The following is a 10,386-nucleotide window of genomic DNA, read 5'->3' on the forward strand; positions in this document are numbered from 1 at the left end:
CAGTTGATCTTCCGAGGCGTGGTACATACTTCCGTTCAAACCACCCTCTAGAACTTGCGGTGTGCAGCACTCTTGTGAGTGCCAGGGCTTTTACCATCATGCAGATGCCAGGCCTTCCTAAGAGGGCTTCTAAGGGGGGCAATCCCGGTTACAAGCTCCGGTGTTAACCTGCTGGAGGAGTATTATCAGCTACATGTCATGTTCGCATTTTCCCCACACTTCTGCCAACTGCCTCACTGTCATCTCAACACTCCTCTAAGCACCACCCTTGAAGGCCACTTTTATCTGAAGCGCTAAAGTGACAAACATATTTGTCCAGAGCTTTCCCACAGTCTCAGGACTTGGAAAAGTGGACGAAGCAGCTGCGCTGTAACGCAGAGCAGGAGTCAGTGTGTCAAGATGGACGCCACGGTTATAAGTGCGTCCGTGGGCCCCTCGGGGCCGATAACCTTTTTTTTTTTTTTTTACAGGACCTGGGAGATAATTTAGCATATTTTAGCAAATTAAAAAGCGGGATGCTGTAAAGCATCACGTATCCAATGAGATCATTTCTCATTAGACATATTTTGAGGTTCTACTGTCTAGATTGTGGTTAGTTGTCATTCATGATGAAATATTTTAAAAGACAACATAAAGACCTGTTTATACTGAGTATCTCTAATCCATGACAGTCAATTGTCCTTCATTTTTAGTCGTCTGCAGTGGTAAAAGGCTTTTGAACCAGGATAACAGCCTCTAGTGTCGCATCTATTTATAATACTTGATGGACTTGGACAAAGTGACTCTTTTTCTCTGCCGTCAGCTTCTAACCCCCCACCACCCTCTGCAGACACCCCACCGAATCCACTCATTAGTGGGAATAATGAAAGAGATGGAGGGAGAAAAGACGAGCGAGTAAAGTTTCATCGCTTGTGTTGTCATCTCTTCTCACCACTTGTTGAACCTTTGGGTTTTTTTGATGGGGGGGGGGGGGGCTGGCTTAGATCGCCTTCCTTGTAGCCTTTGACTACTCTCAGACCCTTTTATGTTATTCCTCTGGATTTTGGGCCACTGCGAGAGTGACTAAGGAAGGGTGTGAGGGAAATTTAAATGCAGCCCTCCAGAAGGCTGGGAGAGAATATTGAGTAGCTGGTTTGTAGAGGAGGAAAGTCGTGTCCTATTTCTGTCCAGCTTTTTCCTGCTTCTGGAAAACTTGTGAGTATTTAAAAAAAAAAAATGTTTACTGCATAATTTAGTATAACATATTTTTCCAGTACTTAAATTGTAATTTGGTATCCTGGGATGTAAGCACTTTTTTATTAGCCTAATGAGATATTTTTATTTAAAATATGGAAACATCTAGAGTCACATGCGTGTCATTTTCCACATTTTTTTATGCTTTTAGTCATGGAAACCTGGTCTTGCGGCTTCACTTAGGGTACCCATCTCTGCCTCTTTCTGGCACCTTTTTCCCTCCTTCAGGATTAGGAGCTGTCAATGGGCCCTTCTGCTCCACACACACTCTCATACCCTGCACACACACTGCAGAAGCTGCTCAAATCTCTAGTTCTTAGGGTACTGTGTATGATAGTGACTGGGCAAGCTTGGGGCTTGATTAGTGCAGTTAGCCCTTCTAAGGCTCTGGATGTTTACAGTGGATTACAGGGAGGGAGGCAGGGGTTAAGTCTACCCAGGCATCATGCTTCCACCCCCACCCACCCCTTCACACACACACACACACACACACACACACACACACACACACACACACACACACACACACACACACACACACGAGAGAGCCACTGCAGCAGGGCTGGCAGCTCGTCTGGGCTCCCTATCACACAGCAAGGCTGACAGGTAGCAGGATTTGGCAGAGCAGTTTGCATGAGAGCCAACAAGAAAAACTGAACATGGCGGATTAGTTTGGGATTATCTTGTCAGAGTTAGCCTTGATGGACAAACTGCAGAGGAATAAATTGCAATCTGTTTAAGGAGCGTGTTGCCACGCAAACAGGAGAGGCATCAGCCCGTCTCTCAGCCTGTCCAAAATGACAGGAACGGCCCGAAAATCGCTACTAACTTATAAACAAACTCGACGGCCATTACTGATGTCTGTCCGCTCCAACCGGACGATGTCTGGTTGTCTAACCCCCACCCCACCCCAACATCTTGGGCTGGTTCATGTTAAATCTTAAAACTAAAAGTGACAGGGTATGTTCAGAGATAAGAAATGGTTATACTGGGATAGACTCGTAAAACATGCTACCTCTGCCATTTAAAGCCCATCGTCCCATCTCTGCTAAACCATTGAGTGACAAGAAGACAGAAAGGTAGAGATCTCACTGGAACATTTAAAAAAAAAAAAAAAGATTTATATTACTTTTTATATGTAGGATTTGTTGTCATTAAGAGAAAATATTTTTTTGTAAATTTTTAAAAAAAAAATTTAGCACTTATAATTGACAAATTTTCCTAAATCTAGCAGGATTAATTTTCCAAAAATACCTATTTCCACCTGAAGGAGCGAACACGCTGCAGAAGCTGCATTTCAATGTTTTCATCTCAGTCGATCTTTACAGGAGAGCTGAATTATCTTGATTTGATGGCGTGTGGCAGTGTTCTGCCTGGCATGGTGAAATGCATTAATGAGCGGCATTGCATTCTGTCCTGTCTCGTGTCATTAGGAATGCATGTCTGTATGTTAAACATATGAATATGTATCGGCATACAGCATTTGCTCTCAGTTAGCAGCGAGCCAGCGTTGTGCTTGGAATAATAATCCAGCAGCAGAGGAATGAACTGTGTTTTCTTTACCTTTGTGACTGAAAAAAAAGATCACGAGAGCACACTTTTTAATTCCATGGCGAAAAAAGAATCTTCAAAGTGAAAAACTCTTTATTTTTCTTTTAATGCACGTTAAGAATTCTTCAGCGTTGCGTGCTTTCCTTTCATTTATCCACTTGTGTTTGTGATCACAGCGTCTTGTAAGACATCAGCACAAACTGCACAGAATAATAATCATTTCGTTTCTGCCATTTTTTTTTCCAGAGAAAATCCAGTTCCGCGTTCGCAGCCACGCTGTCAGGCTGAGGGTGATACAGAGGTCTGCAGAGGTCGCTGGATAAAGGTTAACAAATTACCATGACGGCTCTCACAGACCTGATGGATGTGGAGTTGGGGGAGGGGGAAGGGTATAGAGGTTAGGTGGAGATAAGGTGGTGCTTGGTCATAAAGCATTTCTGCAGAGAAAGGAATGCGCTTTACTGAAAACGAAAAGACAAAAAATAGATAAAGAGAAGTTGTAGAAATCTATAATAAGACATATCGATCGATTGTGAGTTTTAGTCCAGCCTGACACATATATACATATAACTCTGTTTGATTTAGCAACAAATATACTGAGCTGTATTCTACTCAGCACCATGTTTCAACAGACTGTGTTAGAAACCAGGACCTGGAAGTGGAAACTTCTTTTCCTTCTTTTCCGGTCCGTTTCTCTCGCCAACGAAATCAGCCGGCACACCTCAAGAACAAAGACGCTATCTACACTCATCAGGCAACATGTTAGAGGAACAGGTGACACTGAAGCAGTGAAGAGAGGGAGGAACTGAGGCTACTGATTTACTGACAGGACAATTAGAGGGAGCAAATCTGCTATCGGAGCTAAATATTCCAGATACGATGGGCATGCAGTAGGGTGACGGACCACAAGGGGCTTCCGAGAAGACACTTCCCTAGAAGGGGTGCCGTGTGGGTCTTCATGTTGATTAACTGGGTGAATAGCACAGGTAAAAGCTTGTCAAGATTTTAAAAAAAAATATTTTGGATGGACACTAAAACCCCAGCTGACAGGAAACTATTGGGAGTTTTCTATCAAAGGTGTGGAGTTGTAGAGTCGTTGTTTTTAGGGTAGGAAAGACTTCCTGTTTTGCGACAGCAGAGGTGGATCAGCCTGTTAAATAGCTCTGTCTGTCCAGTAGATGTTGGAGAGTGTGGTCAGGATTATCCAGGATGGATAACTGTTTGTTCAGTCCTCCTCTCCACCATGGCTTCAAATGTGTCAGCTTTTCAGCCAATCACAGAGCCAGCCTTCTTGATTAGCGCATTCAGCCGGTTGGTGTCGCTGGCTCCCATGCTGATCCCCCTGCAGACTAAAGTAGACAATATTGGCCAGAGCAGACTGGTAGAACACTTTCCAACTCGCTGCTCGTGTTGATGGGTCCCAGCTTCCACAGGATGTAGGGTCTGACGTGTTGCTGATGCATGCCAGTCTTGTCAATTTGGATACAGGTGAAGTTCTCTAAAACTGCAGCTTCTCAAGACCAAAATAATTCCATAAGAACTGTAAAAGGGTCATTTTTGTTCATCAAAGATAGAAACAAACAGATGGTTCGTTCTCGGTATTTTTTGGAAGTGTCTGCCCTTTTGCGAGCAAGTTTCCAAAGAATAAGTTTGAAAACAAATGAATTTTTGCAGGAAGAGGAAATGCATTAGGAAAGGGTAAAAATAAAATCATCAAAGACCAGATCTGTGCACTTTATTACTAATTCAAACCAAAGCTAACTTCGGTGAGACAATATTACAAGAGGGCTCAAGGAAAATAGCTAATGAGCAGCCGAGCTCACTTTATCTTCCTCTAAAGCATACAGACATGTGATTTCCTTCCCGGCGAATCCTAATTGGATTGTGGCGAAACGAAGAAGACAAAGAACAATCATCGTTTACAGGAATCAGGAATTCATATCCTGAGTAAATTTGCTATCTTGCATTACAATTTGATTGAATTAACTATTGATGAGCAGCAAAAACCAATAATATTTCCATCTTAACACTCAATAGATTATTCTGATTTTTGATATTGGCAAAAACTTTAAGTAGTATCTACATTTTCCAGCCTTCCTTTCAGTCACTCTTGGGTTTTTAAGTCTCAATCTCTCTTCCCCCTTCGCAGCACCTGTCTTCCATTAGACAATAACATCAAGCTATTGTACAGTTCACAGGAAGCGATGCGGTGACGTTCTAGACACGACCGAGTCTTTCATAAGCCGGAGGTGAGGGCGCAACCAGATGAAGATGTGAAGTAATATCCGAAGAGCACATGAGGTTAGTCGGTCCCTTTTTTGCAGACAACATGAAAAGAGGTTCGAGTGGCGGTCACGAGACAGAGGTGGGTCGCTCAGTCTCTGGGGGTTCATCAGTTCAGACAACGCAATAGGGTGAGGTGGCTGCTGCAGGACATTTCTCATATACTGATGTAATCAGTATTTCATGGGCTTATTGACATTTGAAGAATGCTTTCATGATGGAGGGATAACCACTGCTATGTGAAATGATAATCCGGTATGTTTAAAATTGACAAAATGGGCGTTTAAAGGGTTTCATGATGCTTTGAAGTCAAACAATTTCCTCCGCCTATGTAAAACCATGTAATGGGATTTTAGCACGGTGAGTTTTTCAGCTTATTATGTTGAGCAAATGTTTTAAAAAAATGTAACTACGAGGTCAAAAAAGAAAATCCTTTTTCCACACCTGATGTTTTGTCTTTCCCCTCAAACTGAAGTGATGTCATTGCGATTCGTTTTTGATGTTTTCCACGGGGTGAGGTGCCCAATTGACCCCCAGATGGTCGGAGTCGCCCACACAACAGGCGATGTGAGGTGATGTGCCTTCACTTGGGTGCAGGCTGACGATGGGGATTTCACATGTAGGGGGGAGGGCGATTGGTGGAGTCCAGTGGGTTTGTGTTCAGGCCTGTTGTGTGAATCCTGTAGCCTAGCGTGCGATCGGCACACTGCCCTCCTCTTGACTCCCTCATAAGCTTTGTAACAATAACACGCTCACTTTTCTCTCGGCCACAACCCCAAACCTCCCTGTACAAACCTCCGTCCCTCCACCCACCATCACCAATACTCCACCTCTCCAAAAAACACAAGGGGGAAAGAGAAACAGTGCTGCGTCTTCAGTTTCTGTAAGATAAAAGCCTGGAGGGTATTCATTTCAGCTGCTGCCTCCCTTCAAAACTCCATTACTGTTAGCATAACTGCAACGACAAAGATAATCATTGTTATTTTAACTATCGTTATTATTCCAAACTTTAATTAATTTCTCCCTTGGGCTCAGAGGTAATAAGGAACAGACAGCGACTGGTCCTAGTCTACTTCCTGGACACCAAGGGCCAACAAGTGCAAGTCAAGGTTAACAGTGCCATCTACAGTAGAGAGGACTATCTTGTGATGTAATGACGCCAACCGTAAGAGATTTACAGACGTGAAAACATCCTCCGTCTTGTGCTAGTGGTTTTCATTCTTGTTGTTTAGGGTATGCTGAACCATTTTTTTTGGCTTTTTCAGAACGGTTACTACAACAAATAGAAGTCACTGCAAAAAAATTAAGTTTTGTGATGTAATGCTCAGAAAATGTTATTTGTATAAAATAAAAATATTCACTAGACAACATTTGGACATTTTTAGGAACACTCAGTAACTACCCATAAACAGCAATAAATCTAGAAGAGACTGACGTGGATGAATTAGCTGCCAGCTAATTGAGCACATCAACGTCTAAACACAGTGATTCAGAGGTTTAACCGTTTGCCTTGACAAGGGATGGAAAAAAAGGCTGAAGAGGGACCATTACTGTTTATCCTCGGCCTTATCACTACTGGCAATGGGCTTGTAAATATTATCCTATTCTCCTTAATCCACTGCACAACGCCGTGCTCACCCACTTACCGGAAGCTCCGACATTTACCTCGGGATTTGCCGGGGCTTGGGCTAGAGTGGCTGCGAGTGGGAAAGTGCTAATCTACAAGGCAGATTCAGGATTAGTTTCATGAGCCAGGTGATCTGAGGGCCTGAGATCTTATTGGCCGGAGGAGATTTGGGCCTGTGGTCCTTGGCGGGAGGGCAGAGGGGGGTGACTGATGAGTGGAAATGAGGGAGGTCTCGCAATCTCTGCTTTTTCGTTGTTACTCCAAGTCCTCTTTTTTCTTTTTCACCCCTTTTCTCTACTACACACTCTTTCTGTCTTTGAAGAAGCCCTGATGAGAATTCCACTAATCATCTGAGGATTAACAGGGACTCAGACAACACTACATCTAATTCCCCCTTCACTGCCACTGGGCCAACAAGAGGCTCCACACAGCACTACAGCACTGAACAGATCACTATGCATGGGGATGCAACTATTTCTATTAGTCTCAGACATGACGCATAAATTCACTTGTTGATTTGTGCCTTACCCTGACGAAAAACAAAGCAAATGCGTTCCCAACAATGAACGTTGATCCTCTACAGAGGAATTTGAGTCTCTTTAACGCAATCATAAAAATGTTTAAAATGTTTTAGTTGCAATAAAATAATATTATAGAATCTTGTTTAAGTGTTTGCAGGGGTTGAGATATATAAAAAGCCATTGTATCTGTGATTTATGATGATTTCATTTTTTACTTTTTTGTTTACTGACATTTAGAATTTTTTTTAAAAAAATTTTTTGGAGAGTAGGAGAAGAGAAACATGGTGATGTGTAATCGACACCTTTCCATGTTGTATAAAATAAAGTAAACAATTAATTTTTATAAATACTTAAATTAAAGATAAGTAATAAATGGGTTTTTTTTAAATGAGTGATAATTATGCTGAAATATGTGAAAAGAAACATTTGACAAAGACAAAATAAAAATCTGTGACTGAATAAATGAATAAATTATTTAAAAAAATAGCTAAGAATAATCCGATCAAGTTTTCCTTTAATATGTTTCCTCCTTTCCTTAATTTTTCATTTGAGTGTGAGAACCAGCATACATTCTGAGATTAATCCTTCATGCATGCATAAAAAAATTAAAAAAAAAAAAAACCCTAGAGAGTCTACTCTTGTTTTTCAAAATGACACATGGCATCAGAAACTCGTTCATTTTATAACGTTGACTCTCATTTGCTTGCCAGGTCATGATGGGCCACCCACGGAGCACAAGAGCGTCAAAAAAACATCAAGAGTGTGCAGTTTCTTACCATTCGAGGTGGGAAATGTGATATTTTGAAGTCAGTTTATGAGCATCTCCTTTATTTTAATGCCTTGTGTGTTACGCCTGATGCGTGTCATAATATATTAGAGGCATCAATGGGAAGTGGGTTGCATTTTCGGTCTGGTTAAGTACGTTTTGGCAGCCATTCTGTGCTATCTCGGAGACAGGTTGGCTTCCCAGCCTCCCACAGTTTTGCAGTAATGACGGAGCTGTCTTACCCAAACAAACAGGCTCTCTAGAGATGTACCTCAACTACCTCCTTAATCCAGGAAGTCTCTCTTATCTCCACACAAATGGCCCCGTGGTGAGGCACACAGCACACCGCAGTGTCATTCATCAGTTAAACTCCAGCGTGATGAACAAAGTAAGACTGCTTCACATTGGGGAAAGTGAAAAGTGACAATGTGCTCTTTGGTGGCATAGATCAGCTCTCTGAGCTCAGTTTGTCAACTTGTTGTCAATTTAAACCTGAAATCACATGAATTATGGGCATTTATTTTATTGGTATTGATATCAATGATTCTATTACTCAAGCACCCTCGCGTGGTGGCGGTCTTATGTCTACCATTGAGGATTTTAAGCTTATTCTAGCTGGCATATGCCATAAATCTTTACAAGAAAAGTGTGTATTCAGTACAGGTAAGGTGTGTAGAAACATAACGCCCTCAAACAATAAACCTGGATCCCATTGATCAGTAAAATTCTTATTTTTGACATTATTATTTCTGATACTACACCAGGTTTAATTTTGCCTTACAATGTTTTATTCTTTTTTTTGTGAATTTTCATGTATTAATTATCTTAGATACGTACAAGACTCATTTAAAAAAACAAGTGGAAGTCTATATAAAAGACGTCAGTTTGTTGAATCAGATTGGTGTAATAATATTTGTTGTTTCTTCATCATGTAAAATTGAGAGTTCATGAAATGTAAAGTTTATGATATCTGATTTTAAAAAATGCAATTTTATGGTTTCCCAAAGACGTGGCAGCGACCGAAAAGTGTTGACAAGAAGAAAATGGGAGTGAGAGATGTTGGAAGAGAGTGAGGCCTGATTGTGGAGGAAAGTAATTTGTGGAGGAGTTGTGACGCTTGGCGCCATTCATTACACAACTTCACAGAGAACTAAAAGCTTTGCTTCGCCGTCTGAATGCACTCCCACACGATGCTGACTGGGGCGTGTCAGGCACGGCACCGTCGAGCCATCAAATGGAGCCTACGTCTCTGAAATGTAAAATAAAAACATGTCTATTTGTGCACACTTAGAGTTATTTAAAAGAAAGCATCTGTGGGACAAGCGCTCACACACACACACACACACACACACACACACACACACACACACACACACACACACACACACACACACACACACACACACACACACACTCAATTTCATATGTTATATATCAAATTGTGATAAGGTAAAACTGCTTTAAAATGGTTTTGTAATTTGGTCCTAGACTTTGCCTGTATCACTAACATGCTGATGCCTTTAAGTTAAGCTAGGTCTGAATTATTCTCTTATCTCGTGTTAATATGCTGCTGCGTTAAAGAGCCAAGCGGTTTTCCATTAGGTCGACTATCAGTTACCCAAGATACTGGGCTGTACATTTTTCCCAACTCGCCCTCTTATAAAGAGCTAAGACCCTAAGACCGTGTTTGCGAGTTTAGCGACTACGCCAACAAGGCAACAAGGAGCTGGAGAGAATTGGAACCCGAGTGAGCAGTTGGTCCAGAAAGCAGAAAACAGCTGTGTTTTTACAACCAGTGAAACACAATGCTAGAATGGAGGTTTTTTTGGGGGGTTTTTTTTCCATAGGCTACCCATACTCCACCTGCCATTTCCATCACAGCCATGTGGTCACAAAGGGAGCAGTATATCTGTCAGCAGGATCAAGTGCTCAAAAGACCCCGCAAGCCACTCAATCCTTCAAGACACCCCGTCCACTGGCCCCAACGAAACTCCCCAAACCCCTCAACCTGACCATCTTGGCCAGTTTCAGTGAGTAAAAGTCCCGTAAAGAAGATACTTCCTTCACCTGTCCAGACTAGGAGGAGTGCGTTAGCGATACGGTCTTTTAGTTTGCCACATCTATTTTTGAAGCTGACACTGAGACGTTTCATTGGGAAAATCTAAACCTACTGCTGCAAGTTTTTTTTTTTGCTGTCCAGAGACTGTTCAATGTTACAAACTATCCTCTGTCTTGACAGTAAAATTCACAAGCATGGGCAGTTTTACTCAGGTCTAAAACTTCCTAGACCATTTAAAAAAAACCTTGGTCTTTTGGGATCCTCGGGTCCAACATGAGCATTAACATCGGGTCGGCACCCTCAGAGGTAAGAACCCAAAAGAAGTGAGAACGAAACGGAGAGACTG

The 10,386-nt window shown here is 42.0% G+C and overlaps 1 long non-coding RNA gene across 2 annotated transcripts; it reads left to right on the plus strand.

The window, feature by feature from the left end:
• Nucleotides 1-479: 479 nt before the first annotated feature.
• Nucleotides 480-9,225, plus strand: LOC137603095 (uncharacterized). Of its 2 annotated transcripts, XR_011037232.1 has the most exons (5): nucleotides 480-1,194; nucleotides 3,031-3,109; nucleotides 4,976-5,085; nucleotides 7,926-7,999; nucleotides 8,989-9,225. It is a non-coding gene; the product is annotated as an uncharacterized lncRNA (long non-coding RNA). The 2 variants fall into 2 exon arrangements; XR_011037231.1 differs by lacking the exon at nucleotides 4,976-5,085.
• The last annotated feature ends 1,161 nt before the right edge of the window (nucleotides 9,226-10,386 follow it).

This window comes from Antennarius striatus, chromosome 10 (assembly GCF_040054535.1).
Source record: "Antennarius striatus isolate MH-2024 chromosome 10, ASM4005453v1, whole genome shotgun sequence".
Taxonomy (NCBI): domain Eukaryota; kingdom Metazoa; phylum Chordata; class Actinopteri; order Lophiiformes; family Antennariidae; genus Antennarius; species Antennarius striatus.